Source organism: Camarhynchus parvulus, chromosome 10, assembly GCF_901933205.1.
Source record: "Camarhynchus parvulus chromosome 10, STF_HiC, whole genome shotgun sequence".
Taxonomy (NCBI): Eukaryota; Metazoa; Chordata; class Aves; order Passeriformes; family Thraupidae; genus Camarhynchus; species Camarhynchus parvulus.
Genome location: NC_044580.1, coordinates 3,966,708 through 3,982,286, shown reverse-complemented (window position 1 = coordinate 3,982,286; position 15,579 = coordinate 3,966,708).

Below are 15,579 nucleotides of genomic sequence, written 5' to 3'. Positions count from 1 at the left end.
GTAAATAAATGGCAGCAATTTGCCTATCACTTACATTAATTGTAGTGCAAGCTGGGAGAAGCAGGGGAAGGGGTGACCAGATCCTCTGCTGGACTGACCCCCCAGTGCTGCACCCAGCTCCCAGGGGGCTGCAGTTTGGGCAGAGCTGTGGTCTTCTGCATGGAGCATCAGAGCTGCTGTCCTGCAGATTTGTAGCACCATCGCTAGAAGTGGAACCCAACTGCCCTGGCTCAGGGTCAAGGTGAAGCAGCCCAGCCCCTGACCCTGGCGGATGTGTTTTCCCTGATTTTTAAGTCCTCCCCTCAATCCTTTGATACTCCCAGTGCAGCCTTTTCCTTCAGAGGTGCTTTCAGACCTGCAGATGAAGCACCCATGTCGCAGAGCCAGGAGGCAGAGCCCAGCAGGGCTGTCAGAAGGTCCTTCAAAAATCTGTTGGCACAGGTGGCACGTGCCTGCCTGTTCCTGAAACATAACTGCTCCTGACTATAAAGATTATTTACATTGCAACCAAAGCTGCCAAACACTTTTAAAATGCGCTAACGTGCCTCTCTCTTCCCACTGCACTTGCTGATAAAGGGCCATAAACAAGCTTGACACATTTATAATAACCTTTCTCCCCTCCCTCTACCTTGTTCTCTCCTCTTCCTCTCTTGCCTCTCTCGCAGGCTGCATTGGGTAAATTTTTATTCTACTGCCATTAGCTGGGATATATTGTTTGATGGGGGAAATAAAATGTCGAATCTCATTTTATTTTTATTTTTATTTTCTTGTTCTAGTAGCAGCTGCTTCAAATGCCAACAGCGGATGTTTGGTTTTAAAATTTTGTTTCCCCCAGCATTTTTTTCCTTTTCTCTGTTCATTTTCTTCCCCTTTTCCTGTATCTCCCTTCTAAAAGGTCATCTTAAATGATGCAAGGATACATGCTTTTGCAGGTTGTTTTTATCACTTATCAGCCTGTTCCAAAGGCCATTTAGTCTTCTAGGCAAAGGTTGTAGCTTTCAGCCTCCACTTCCCATTTACAAAGGAAAAATGGATGCTCCATTTCTAGGTGTATAAATTAGGTATAGATATAGATATAAACCAAAATGCTAACCCATTGGAAAGAAAAGAACCTTGTAATTTCTTTGTCTCCAGTCTGAAGAGGTCTCAGGTTCACCTTTTTTCATGTCACCTGTTCCTCTCAGAGATATTGATGGAAGTGCCTCATCTAACGATTCCTCCTCCATCCTGTATTGATGGTGCTGTAGAAAGGCCTGTGCTCTGCAGATGAAAGGCAGGGTACAGACTGTTCCTCTGGGGCTGCTCTGGAGGCTTTTTTGCTCAGTAACTCATGTCTGTGAGGGAGGGTTTGTGAGCAGGGGGGCACAGGGGACTGCACTGGGGGCCCATGCTGTTCAAAGTCTGCGTTTCTGGAGCCATCCTGGCTTTGCAATTTTGTACCCATAATGATAAAGCACTTATTTGTTTCATCTTCCCTTGAAGCCCTGGCCAGAGGGAGAGAAATGGATGTGGTAGACCTGGCCTGGAATTGCTCATCCTCTGGCAGCAAATGAAGCCGTGGTGAGCTGTGCTCAGCTGCTGACACTGGGAAAGCCTGGCTTGGAGGGGGGGGCATTGATTCCAGGAAATCTGGCAAAGATGCAGCAACTAAGCTATTGTGTAAGAAAGCATTACCTAAGATATGGTTAGATAAGGTGAAAACATCCCTCACCTCTCCCCACTTTGTCTTGCTCACATAATATGTATATAGTATGTATGTATATGGTACTGGCAGGGCAATTAATCACAATGTGCAGACCTGAGTTGGAGCCACTTTCAGGGCTTGAGACTTTCAGATGAGAGATGAGGAAATAATTTTTTATGTTTGATACATTAAAACTGCTGCTTTTCCTCTCCACTTGGTATATTTTGTTGTACGTGGTCAATAAATTTGCAGAGATCTGCCTGTGGTTATGGAAATCACACAATGGAATAATTAAATGGCCTAATTGTAAAGTATATTATCTTCAGCATTGCACTCAGCAGCTATTCTACCACACCTCATAGAGGAGGGCAGTAATTATGAAAATCTGACACAGACTTGTGCTCAGCAGGGGAATCCAGCCAAATCCAAATGTGATGAACTGATCCCACCACCCGTGGGGATGGATCTCACTCCTCCCTCATGGTCAGTGACTGAAGACACTGAGGGAGAGGATGATGATAATGTACAAGGAATAAATCATGGAGCATCTACAGCAGAGAGAAGGTGGGGACCATTTTAATTTTGGTACCACTTTGGCCTTCTAAAGCTGCTCTGTGGGACTCAGGTCTGTGTCGTGTCCAAGCATTTCATCCTCTGTGGTCCTGGCTGGAGTTCTGTGAAAATATGCCTGTGGTAGATATCCTGGGGCTCCTGTCAGTACTAAGGGCTGATGCTGTCTAAAAAATGAGGAAGGAATGAAGTGTCCTCTCTAATATGACACAAAACCCTCATCATCCAAGCCATTTTCTAGCGTATTAATATTAATTTTGCACTAATGCAGGATGAATACATTTTAGTGTTTGACCAGAGCACATTTGTCATTTTTATGTCATACTCACAGAATGCATCAGTATGATATATTGTGTATTTTACCATAATAGTAGACAATATACCTCAGTATTTCATTTGGACAAGTAGCAAGTATGAGGCAAGGAGACAGTCACTGCTGGACCAGGGCTGAGCGCAGGAAAACAGAAATAAATTAAAACATATTAATCTGGAATAAAAAGTCATTTATCCAGTAAATTAAAAGCAGAAGCCTTCACCTCTTGTTGAGTTGCCCTATTTGGCTGCCTAAGCAAGGCTTGGCCTGGAGCTTCTTCTGTGTGACTTCAGGCAGTGTGAGTTTGGAGACAGGTGGAAAAATACAGAACCTGAGAGTGACAGTGCCTGGGGAAGTGCAGAGCTGGAGAATCTGAGATGGAGCCAGGTGGGCTCAGCACCTGCTGCCAGGTGTGCCATCCACCCCCCTGCCTGTTCCCAGAGCACAGCTGGGGCAGGGTGAGGTGCCTCAGGGGCCTCTGGGTGCTGGCAGGGAAGGAGCATCCCTGGGGTGCCCACAGACAGGAGGCTGAGGGGCAGCAAAGGAGGGAGAAGGGGCCCAAAAGCACCAAGGAAGTCACAGGTACTGAATGGACTCTTCCCTCTTGCTTTATTTGTTCCCATGTTTTGCCCTGGGCACTGATGTTTAGTCATTTAGACCAAAGGGATCTAAAGCGTTGCCATAAAGGGTAGTTCAAAAATCAATGGATGTTAGAAAGGGTCAAATGATGCCATAAAGAGATTAACAGCAGCATGGAGAGATAATATTCCCCTGACTGCAGAGCTGGCCCTGAGAGCTTTATGACAGGGAAAGAGCAGAGGCAGCCCCAGCACCTCTTTCCCTGCTTGACTTGTCCCCCTCCTCACAGCTCAGGGCTGTGTGGGGAGAAGGAGGCTGGGACTGCTGGGGGCAGGGATGGCTCTGGAGATGGGAATGAGAGCAGACAGGCAGGTGGGCCATGCTGCTGCCTGATGAATTCTTCTTCTAATCCAGACAAACTGCAGCTCTGTGGACAGTCCCTGCTAAATCACCCAGGAGGAATTACTTACTCAGCAATCACTCACAGGTTTACAGCATGAAGGTCAGATTTTATGAGGGTCCCCTGGAAGTGCATGGGGGAAGCACAGCAGGGCTGTGTGTCACTCCCCTGGCATGGGACATAAAGGCAGGGCAGGCAGTGTGCTGGGCAGGGGACAGAGCCAGCCAGGGCAGCCTTCCCCTGTCACTTCCTCCCCAAACCCATCTGTGCAGCCTCCTCACCCAGCTAGGGAGTAAAATCAGGAGCCCAAGGGACCTGAGGGCTGAGGCAGAGGTGACATTTGGAGATGAACTGAGTGTCCTTGTCAGGAGAAGGAAAGCTGTTCTCTGGGGATTTGTTTTTTGCTTTGTTTTCAGCTGTTTGGTTCCATGGAATGTTCTCAGCACTGACAATGCTCTCATGCAGGAGCACATTGGAATAAGCAGCTCTGTTTTCTCCTGTCACTCTCCTGGGGCGCTGCCTCTCTCTGTGGGGACAGGCAGAAGGAACCACTGGCATTTTTTGCTTAGAAAACACTGCTGATGCACAAAGATCTGTTCAGGACACGTGGAGGGGCCACTGCCTCTCAGGCTTGCAGTTGCCTGGGCTCCTGGAAGGGCCCTGAAGGAAGAGAAGAGACTGAAACCCATGTGCTCAGCAAGGATTGCCTGGGAAATCTCAGCCTGGCCCTCCTGGGAAGGTTTTCCCCTTGGAGAAAAGCCAGAGGCAGCTTCCCCACAGCCCAGCTGATGCTTGGGAAGCCTGGGCAGGAGCCAGTGATCTGCATCCAGGGATCTTCCTTCAAAGCACCAGCAGTCCTTGTACACACAGCTCCCTAAGCCTTCCCATGGTGACAGTTTATGGCAGGATAAAGCCAAGGCAGATAAAATTACTTGTTTTCCTGGTGTTGCACTGTAGATCTTAGTACTGCAGGAAATTAAAGATCACACCCAAAGGTACCTGATGTTTCCTGGATAGAGGCTCCTTTCTCCTGGGTGCTACAGGCCTGGCTGGTGCCCAGAGGGTGGGGGCTCTTCATGAGGACAGGCACCTTTGGGGTCTGCTGGGGACTCCCCAAGGTGGGCAGAACACATGAAGAATGGGATTGCATTTGGTGCTGCACTTAAACAAATCAATGTGTGAATCAATGTGACTGGAAGAGCTGTGCTGAAGAGCCAGCTGACTGATGTACCATATTAGCAAATGTGAAGGGAAAGAGATGGCTGAACCTTGGGAAAAGATGACCTTGATCCAGTGCCCTTTAAAGCCACAAAGGCATCTGTTCACTGGAAGAGACAGCTGCCATTTTATGTGGGAGCACTGAGTCTCCATGTGCTAAGAGGTGACATTCTGAGCTCTTCCTGCTGCCATGACTGGGTGGCTTTAGGCCAGCTCAAAGCCCACTTTGCCCAGGAGAAACATGCTGTGATTCTCCTGCCCTTGCCCAGAGGGACATTGTTCTCTCCCAGTTCCTTGCTGAGCCTGGTGGCCACCACCAGGATGCCTGGACCATCCCCTGGAGCTGGCCCTGCTGGAGGCACAGCCAGGCATCCATTCCCATACCTTGGGGCAGAGCAGGCAGGAGCCCTGGGCAGGGCTCCCAGACCCTGGCATGGAGCAGTGGTTTGACCCTTGGTTCATCTCCAAGGAAAGCAGCATTTTACTGACAGCCTTTAGAGTGATGTGTGCTCTGCTCCTTGATGCCAAGGTGCTGGTTTAGCTTGCTCCCTCTCTCTGCATTTCCCCTCCTTCTATAGCTTTGCTTCTGATTCTCTTCTGCTTCCCATTTTTTTCCCTTTTCCATGTCCTGCTGGCCCTGATCCTGCTCACCTGCCAGCCAGCCCCTCTGGGACTAACTCTGGGGCTGCCCTCTGTAAAGATTTGTTTTCTTGCCTTACACCCAGGTGACAGCAGAGGAGGGAGGAGGGTGCTGCCACCAGATTCCTGTGCTTGCTTCCATCAGTGCTTCCTGCAGAGTCTGGGTGATTGTTATCTCTGTAAATGACTGAAAGAAGTAGAGTGATAAAAGGATTAAGTGAGACGTATTTTATTTTATTTATTTATATCTTGCTGCTCCTCCTCCCATCCCCCTTGACAGGCTGTGGAGCATATTGTGCTGCAGCTGTTCCAGGGAGGAGCAGAGACATGGACACCAGGGCATGGTGCATAGGGGTCTGGGAGCAGGCAGGGAGCACAGATGGGTGTTTGGGCAGGGGGTGCAAGGGGCTGCAGCAGGAGGGCAACAGACCCCGCTGTGAAGAGGCTGGGCATGCACTGAGGCAGCTTGTCCACTTTTTTGTCTCCTAGTCCTTCTTTTCAAGGCAGGGGTAAAGAGCCCATGAGAATGCAGTCATGGAGCTGGACCTGGAGCTACTCACAGTGGGAGCTTCAGTGAGTTATGAACCAGGAGGGCTGACAGAGAGTCTCTGGACAGGAATTGTTGCACAGAAATGCCACAAATTGCTGCTTGCCTGGGGCCCCCGAGTGCGCAAGGCACAGCAGCGTTCCCATGAGCAGTTCCCAAGCTGTTCCTGCAGCAGATCCCTGCAGATGCCATTGGAAGCAGCCTATTCCCAGCTGAAGTTTATTTCAGGTTTCCATGTGTGTCTGCTAAATAGCTGCCAGCCTACAGACTCACAGGGACAAGTGAGTCCTGTCTGGCAACTCACTGAGCCCTGCCTGTGTCTGTGGCCTCACTAATGGCCCTTACAAGGTTCCCATGGTCAGAAGCCCAGGTGATTCCAGCCATGCTGGTGGCATTTAGAGTTGGATGGGACTTAAACCAAGACAGAGACTCAGAGTTATATAAAACAATTTAACTCAAATGTTCGGGTTTTGGTATTGCACCCCCTCCCAGCTCCTTGGCACAGAGGGAGCAGTACATGATTGCAAACTCTCCTTGGATTGAGCCCTGAGGAATGAAGCTGGAGATTATATTTCTGGCAAAGAGTCCTCTGTAAAACTCATTTGTACCAAGGCTGTATCTATTCTAGTAAATGTAATGAGCCAGGATGCAGTCTGGTCCTGTGGTGGTGTGATGTGGTGTGGTTCCTGCTGATACAACCAAACTCTGGCCTCTCCCATCCAGTTCCCTTGTGACAGTCCCTGGCTCATGCCATGCCCTGAACTGTGTCCAGGATCCTCTGGGACACTGCTGGCTGGAGCAGGCCAGGGAAGCATGTCCTGGCTTGGATGGCCATGACAGTGTCTGAAGCCTGGGCTCTGGCCCTGGCTTAGTTACCAGTGTAGATCTCTCCTGACACAGTTTCCCAGGGTAGAAGGAGTTTCACGGACCTACTGGTTGGAGCCAGGTCTGTGGGCTCTCTGCAGTGCTGCTCACTGGCAGCACAGGGTTCCCACACATGGAGCAGGAGCAAGGGTGGGGCTGGAAGGGAACGGGGAATTTGGATGGGGAGGGAGGAGCGATTTGTGGCACGCTGGGAAGCCTCAGCAAGCAGGAGTGGAGGCAAGAGGAGCCTCCCAGTGTTTCCCTGTAGTGTCAGTGCTGGCATGATCACACTGCCTGTACCAGCAGGAAGAACTTGGCAGCCGCCATCTCGCTGAGTGCTGCATGGAGACAGATCAGCTGCTGTGTTTGTGTGACTAAAGAGACCCAGGAGCACAATCAGTCAGGAAGTGAAACAAAAGGATGGCAGTGTTCAGGCCAATACCTTCAGGAGTCCTCAGGATATGGGAGCTCTGCAGGCAGGTGAAGGAGCAGCTAGAGCTATGTGTAATGACTGCATGTTCCCCTGAACCCCTGGGACTGTGAACTGGCCCTAAGGGGACAACAGCTGCACCATGACACTCCCTTAAGGAGTCCAGTCCCTGAGGTGGCATCACAGATATCTGCCTGGTAGGCATGTGGTGGCAGCAGCACCCCTCGATTAGCTCTTGCCATTTGTTCTGCCTTGTGCTGCAGCTGCAAAGCAGCTGATGCTCACTGGGCTCTTGGTGCTTCTGGACCTCGGCCTCCATCTCCATGGCCAGAGCTCCAGGCCCTCTCTGGGTTTATGGCCAGCAGCAGAGGCTGTGGGTGGGACATGCCCCACCAGCTGTCACTGAGAGGCAGCCCAGGGGCTCAAGGCCAGGGTCAGTCTGCTGCCTCTGCTGCCTAAGGCCCCTCCCACAGGTCTAAGCAGAAGGAACAATTTTGTCTCTTCAAACAAGGCCCGTGGGAGATGAAGCCACATCAGAAGGGTCTCCTGTGGATTCCAGTCCACCCTTGGAGAATACAAGGCAGGTGGGATGGGCAGCCATCCCTGGAAGGTCACCTGAGGACATCTCACAGCCTGACACAGCTCTGCCTAAAGTCAGTGACTCCCCTGGGCTGACTCTTGCTCTGGTGGCTTCTCCCCACAAATCCCCCCTGGCATTTGCTTTTCCTGCCTTCTCTGCTCTGCCATCTCTACCTTCCCTTCCACCATCGCCCACAATGAGCAGAGCGAGCAATCCAGCATGGCCCAGTTTAATATTCCACAGATCCTCACACACTGATAAATGAGAACAAGAGAGGGAAGGGGGGGATGAGAGCCTGGTGCATGGGGGGGATATAAAGCCCTGAGCCAGTATTCAGAGCAGCAGAGATAACAATAAGCGAGAATAATAGTCTAACAAGTCGAAAATGTCACACGCGATCGGGTGCCATTAACACAACATGGATCTGAAATATCACATAATTAGTTTTGTGCCTGTTGTTCTGATTTGGAGAGAAAAAATATTAAAGGGAAGAGATTTGGGGGGGCAGAGAGGAAAGTGCCAGCAAAGTGAACTCATAAAAGGGCGAAGCCTACAGCGTCTAATGTTTTTGGAATGGTATAATAAAGCTCTATCTCCTTACCCATGTTTGAGGCAGAGATTTTTATCTGGCAGTACGGGATAAAAAGAAATGAGAACTTGAAAAGGGTAGATAAAATTGCGATTGATCTCTCTAGGGCTGCCTTGCCTCCTTTCAGGGAAGCTTGTGGGCCTCATGAATTGCTGCGCTACTGAGACACACGATCCCCACCCCTGCCCGTGCCACCTCACTAAAAGATGAAAAAACCCCAATGTTTTCAAGACTTCTTTCTCCATCTTTTTATAACGCAGTGCACAAAGCCCGTGTTTGAAGGCTGTGCAGTGACTCAGGAGCTGTTTGTCCCCTGAGAGCAGGCTACTGCATGGGTGTTTGGGGGACCCCCACTGCTCCAAGGCATGAGAGTGCCTGTGCCTGCAGACAGGCTGGGAATTTCAGGGGCTGGTGTCTGCCACCAGCTGCTGGGAGCAAAGCTCTGCCTCTGCTGCAGAGCCTGCTTTGTGCTGGGGGCATTTTGTCTTTCTGAGGGATACAGGCACTATCAAAAGAGACAGAAATGCTCAGGTCTCAGTGGGCACTGCTTGGGGATGGTTGTATAAGGATTGGAGCATGACTCTTCTCTGAAATGGTAGGAAAAGGGAAAATTGCAAATATCACAGGAGACAAACACTGTCAGTCCTTTCCTGCCCTGCAGCCTCTTGGAGTGTGAGGAAAGTGGTGTACATGCCAAGCTCTTTGAGCCAACTCTGGTTGTGTCAACTCTACATCTGACTATAAGGTATCTATATTAGGTGATTAGTTACACTATTAGGTGACTAGTTACACTACTAGGTGACTAGTTACACTACTAGGTGACTGTACACTCCTCTTTTTCTGGAAGGAGCTGCCCCTCTCTGCAGGGCCCACACCTCAAACACACTTCTTTGAGACAGGAGCCCTTGAAAGAGGGGTGGGGATTGCACACTAACCCACCCCTCTATCGTGGAACAACTTCAAGGTCAAGTTGGAGTGGGCTTGGAGCAGCCTGGTCTAGTGGAAGATGTCCCTGCCCATGGCAGGGGTTGGAACTGGATGATCTTTAAGGTCTCTTCCAACCCAAACCATTCCATGATTCTGTTAACTTAGCATATTCATCATCAACAAGATCATGATAGGGATGGGGATGGATTTCTTATCCATGCTTCATTTTAAGCATTCCCCTTTCTACATGCCTTTTCCAAAAAGCCCTTTAACTCTGGTGCTCACTGGGACAGGAACAGCCAACTCATTACTGCTTCTCTGGTGAGACAGCTGGAGCTGCTTGTACAGCATCAGGCACAGATTTTGGGGTCTCCTCTGGCAGAGGCAGCCCCTTCTCCATGCCCTGGCTGTGGGAGCTTGGTGGGTGCCTCTGCTCCTGGAGGCAGGGACTAATCACCCATCAGTGCTTCTCCAGGCTGAAGGACCTTGTGGTGTACAGCAGCCAGAGCTGGTTTTGCCAGCTCATTCCAGGGACTGTATTTTGGAGGGGAGATGGGAAGGGTGTGTGCTCCTCCTGCTTGGTCTTGCCCTGTCACCACAGAGCAGCTTCTCACCCATCCAGGCACTGTGTCCCCTTTCCCAGGTCCATGTGAAGGGAGAGCAGAGATGTGCTAACCCCAGGTTTGAATTACAGTGCCTAGAGCTCAGTCACTTGTCTAACCTGCCAATTGCTAATCACTTTAAACCTATTCTGGGAAAGAGGTGCTTCCAAACAAAAGCAGCACTCCTGTGCCCCAGGCATGGTTAGCTGTGTCCAACTCCTGTCTCTGGAGGATGCCTGGAGGATTGGGATTCAATTAATTCAGCCGCAGCGGATCCATCCTTTGCCTGCCAAGGGCCAGGCCCTGACAGCAGTGTGACAGCAATGCTGATCCATTGCTGCTGCTCTGGCCAGTGGTGACAGGGAGCTGCTGTCACCTCAGAGCCACAGCCTTTGCGTGCAATGAGCGATTCGCAGAGGGCTGAAGTGCAGCCGCTCTGGGCTGGAGTGTGGCAGCTCTGGAACAGAGCTCCCCTCGTTCACACGGCAAGGGAAAAGTATTTCTGCATTTTGTTAACACCAAGCAGAAGTCGTAAATATTAGGACTAGCAAAGAAGTGAGTTTTCCTTTTGAAGGAAAGTCTGTGGCATCAGTTTTTCTCTTGACTCGGAGATGAATGTTAAAAATTCTGATGAAGCATATGTTCTTCCAAAATTAAACATTTCATTTCTATTTCAGTCTTTGCAGCTTGCCACTATTTTTAAAATACAAACTAAATGATTTTGTTTGGAAAAATAATTTTGAACAAGGCATTTTAGACCTCTCAAAATTCTTTGTTTCGTTTTTGTAAATTGAAAAGCTATTGAACAGACTGTGTGATATTAGTATTTTCTGAGATGCGTTGATTTAAATTAATACAATTTATTATTTTATTTTGGTGGTAAGCAATTGTTGATGAAAAATATCTGATCTGCTCTAGAAAGATGGACAAGGCCTGTATTATATATTGGTCTCTATCTATAGAATGAGACATTAGCTATTGCAAGAAGCAAAGGGATGCTTTTTTGGCCATTACTATCAAAAAATCCCTAAACACACTCCTCTGCATCATATGTCAATGTAAAATATTAAATTTCTTCCAGCAGTTTACAGGGAATTTTATCAGAATGATGCAAGAAAGAAATAGGCTGCAAGATGAGCTTAACAGTGCTAGTTGTCCCATCCATTTCAGTCTGCTTGAGTTCTCAGCAGATCGGCTCAGCTGAAGGTTCAGACAGACCCCTAACACTGTCTTGGTTTGAAAGAGAGGTGTCTGCCAGGGGAGGTGGGAACCTCCCTTGGAATGGAAAGTGTGAAAAATGCCAATCACTTGTTTTTTAAATTTTAAAAGTTTAATAGTAATAAAATGGTTATAAAAATAGCAATATAATTAGACTAATAATAAATTGGACAATTTGAATTAGGACAATATGAGACAATAGAAACAAAGAGTTACAGATGTCCGGGTACCTTTTTCTGGGCAGCACAAGCCCGAAAAAGGACCCCCATTAACAAAGGATTAGTGCTTAAAAGCAACAGCTTGTTGCATATTCATACACCTCATACATGATGCATAAATTCCATTCAAATACAGGATTCTGTCTGGTCATCTCAACTTCTTCCTCTTAATCCTAATGGCACCTTCAAGGCGGGAAGAAGTTCGTTTCTTCTGATAAGAGGGCAATAAATCCTCTTTCTCTGAAAGATTTAGGTGTCCTGTGGCTGCTATCTTGCTGGGAGTCCTTTCTTTAAAAAAAGTATCCTACATAGCATAGGTTCTATTTTAACATTATGTTATAATCTAAAACTATATTTAACACACTACTTAAGAGAATTAATACAGCATTACTTTCTAACACAACACATATAATATTCATTTTAATATTTGCAAAAGCAACACATATAATATTCATTTTAATATTTGCATAAAATATTCGTTTTTCACAGAGAGTATGACCCCCTTCCCTCGGAATTATTGTAACTTTGAAACTAAGGGGATTTAGGGCAGAGCTGGCTTTAAGAATGGGTTAGATGGGAACGCAAAGCTGGAGCAGCAGTGCCGGCCCTTTCCCTTGCCCTTGCCCTTGCCCTTTCCTTTCCCGGCCCGCGCTGCAGTTCCCGGCACGGCCGCAGGGGGCGCTGCCGGCTCCCGGCCGGGCAGGCGGGCGGGGCTCCCCGCGCCGGCAGGGGGCGCTGTGCGCGTCTCCCTCACGCGGCGATGGCGGCGGTGCCGGGGCGGGCCGGGCTGCGGCCGGAACGGCGGGGCAGCTCAGCCGGCAGCGAGCGAGAGGCGGCGGAAACCGGGCAGTTGTGCCGGGAGCCGCGGGGTGCCCCGGCAGCCATGGGGTGTGCGGTTACGGTGCAGCAAAAACCCGGAGCAGTGGCAGAGAAATGGCGAGGCCCAGCTCCCGAACACAGCCGGGAGAGGCTCCCCTGAGGGGAAAGGGCCCCGGGGTTCCAGGGCTTGCCCTGAGGCACCCGAGCAGATGGTGAAGGGCCCTTTTCTCCCGGGGTCGGGCGTTGGTAAGGCCCCGGTGCAACAGCCGCTTCCACAAGCACAGCTTCGCTCCCGGTGGCAAAGGTAGCAGCAGACGGAGCCTCGCAGCGCTGCCGAATCTCCCCACAGGGAGCACAGCGGCTTCCCCTCCGAGGGACGGGAGAGAGCAAGGAGCTGCACCCAGTGCACTTCCCCTGACAGATCTCAGGGGAGCTGCACCCAGTGCACTTCCCCTGAAACATCTCAGGGGATCTGCACCCAGTGCACTTCCCCTGACACATCTCAGGGGATCTGCACCCAGTGCACTTCCCCAGACAGATCTCAGGGGATCTCTGCCCCTCCAAGAGAAAGCCCTCAGATAAGAGAAGTGCAGCCAGGTACACTCCTTTCCTCCTTCCTAGGTACATCTTTTGTTGCTCTTACTACTGGTTGTTATTGTTTCTTAGCAACAAATAGGACAAAATTCCATGAGAGAAAGAAACAAAAGGAAAACTCCTAACCCCTAACAAACACCAAGGGCAATGTCTGCCTAGAGTACAGGCCCCAGGAAACTGGGCTGCAAGGCTGAAATCCAGTCAGGAATTCAAGAGGCTTGGAAAGGAGCAGGCAGCTGAGATGTGTTAGGGCCCAGGTTTTCAGGTGGTAGCAACACCAGGGTGGGGGTAGCCCACCAGTGATGTCCCTGGCTCATCCCTGGTAATTGCAAACAGGTGGCACCAACAGGGAGGCTCAGCCAGGTGAGCACTGCAGCACCTGGAACTTGTAACAAGGTAATAAACCATGCTGGCCAGAGGAGCTGAGATAGTCTGAAGGACAACCTTCAGGAGAATATAGAAGTCCTTCAGTCTGAAGGACAACTGGGGAGAGGTGTATGAGCAAGGAGGAATTGGGGGAATGGTTCTGATGCATTGCTTCAGCTTTAGAGGAGAGAAACCTCTGCAAAAGCCTTAGGACAAGTATGGATGTTGGATCATTTGAACAGGAATGGCTCAGGAACTGAAGGTATGGTTTGCTGGGTGTGTTTTGGTGGTGGTTGTGGCTGGAGAAGGGGCTCTCCTTGTCCTTGTTCCTCTCTTCTCTCTTGAGTTGGATTGTGATGGTGGATGGAACAACACCAGCCCTGTAGGTGGGCTGGGTGTGGGCTGGTGCCTGAGGACAGAGGTTCCCTGGCCTTGGGAAAAAGGGAAACACAGGCTCTGCCTGTGCTGTGGCTTCAGAGAACAAAGAGAGCTTCACTGCCCAGGGCAGTGGGCTCTGGGCTAGCTGCTTCCTTGGCTCAGAGCAAACATGCCCGTTTTCCTGTGTTTGTGGAAGTTATATTACCAGCTCTTCCCTGGGAAATGGCCTGCAAATTCAAAAAATAAAGAGGAAAAAATTTGTAAAGTTCTTCTATCTGGCAGTCCTTTAAGGGCCACTCTTTCCTCGTGTAGCCATGAGGATTAGAAGCATCCTGTCCCCTTCAGTTGATGCAGAAAGTGAGGTTAAGTGCAGTGCTGAAGACTCCAGGACCTGAGGATATGCAATTCCCTGAACTCATAAAATCATGACTTGGCAAAACTGTGCTAGCTGCAGAGCTGTTCATGCTCTTAACCTGTATGTTCCCTAAGCCAATTAGGCTGAGTTTCTGGAGAGGGCAATAATGGCTGGGCACACTCCTTTGAACCAATAATGAAGGTGGCTGGAGCTGACGAGTGGCCTGCTAATGAGGGAGTGCTGCTGCTTGCCGTGCATAGCTAATGAGCCTGGCTCCAGTAGCCCATGGCCAGGCAGAACAAAAAAATCTATTTCCACCCAGTCCTTCATTACTTCCCAGCTGCACTCAAGGGAGCAGCTCTTTGGTGGGAGAGGGGACAGCATGGCTGGTTTTGGGAGAGGTAGAGTGTTTTTTCCTGTGCCATCCTGGGTCAGCTTCAATTCCTCTTTAGGCATTGCTGTTCTTTCCCTTCCTTGCCTTTGCAGTGGTGTTACTTCAGGGATGGTGTTGGGAGTGAAATGGGTTGTGATACATGCTGCAGGTTATGGTGGAGAGGAGGAATGCCAAAATACAGACATTTTAGAGCTCCAGTTTGGAGATTCCTGCCTGGTTAGTGTCTGTCACCTCTCCAGCCTTTTCCAGGTGATAATACCCTTCTGCATTTGGGAAGGGAGCTCAGGAAGCAGGCAAGCCCCCCCAAAAAAGCTTTGTAGTACTTGTGAAACACAGATTTCTCCAGGATTGGTCCTTGTAACCATCCCCAAGGCTATAGGCAGGCCTGGGCTGGGTGTGCTCCCATCCCTGCCCTGGGAGGAGTGCCCACCTCTGGAGCTGGGCTGGTGTGGGGCAGGGGCAGGCACTGGTGCCTGTGTCAGAGCCCAGGTGTGCAGGAGGCCGTGCCAGCCTCCTTGGAAGGGCTGGGCTCGCTGTGTGTGAACCTCCTGATGTGTGCTGGCAGGGAGGGTGGGTAGGTGGGCAGGGTACAGAATCTGCTGAAAGAAATTCTTCCTTTCACCATATTAAACTCTTCTTGCAGAGCTCCTGTGCGTCTTCCCTCCTACTTGAAATTATAAATATGTTTTTTTCAGTGAGTTAGTGAAAAATTCAGGCTTTCTACTGTAAAGACCCCATCTTCAAACCAAGCCCTGTGAGATGTACATGTGGCAGTTGATTTAGCTTCATTGGGCTGCTGTGGTTGGTAAAAATGTATTGAGATGCTTCCAAGATGCTAAAGAAACATAAATGATTGCTGTTAGGCTAATTTATTACTATTTAGCAGAGAACAAATACATTTTTAAAGGGCTAATGGCAAATTAAAATTCCTGTTAGGCAAATTTGCTTATCTAGTACTTAGTAAAAAGTTGGGCTTAGATCCTACAGTCTCTTAAATGCACACACAACCTTATGCAAGTGTGTAGGCCCAAAGAAATCTTAAATCTCTGTAGGATCAAGAGCATGGATATTAAATAGAAAGCCCCCACCAAATTAGTCTTTTGCTCTTGGCACTGCTAGTCTGCTCCTTACTCACTCCTTTGCTTGGAAAATGATAGTCAATGAGGTCAGTGTTTCTGCTGTTACTAGTCAGTGTCAAATCCTTGCCCTGAACACTGGTTTGAGCCGGAGTGTGCTATTGATCCCACCTCTGATCTGCAGCATCAGAAGGGCAAGGGCAGTGCTGTGTGTGCTGG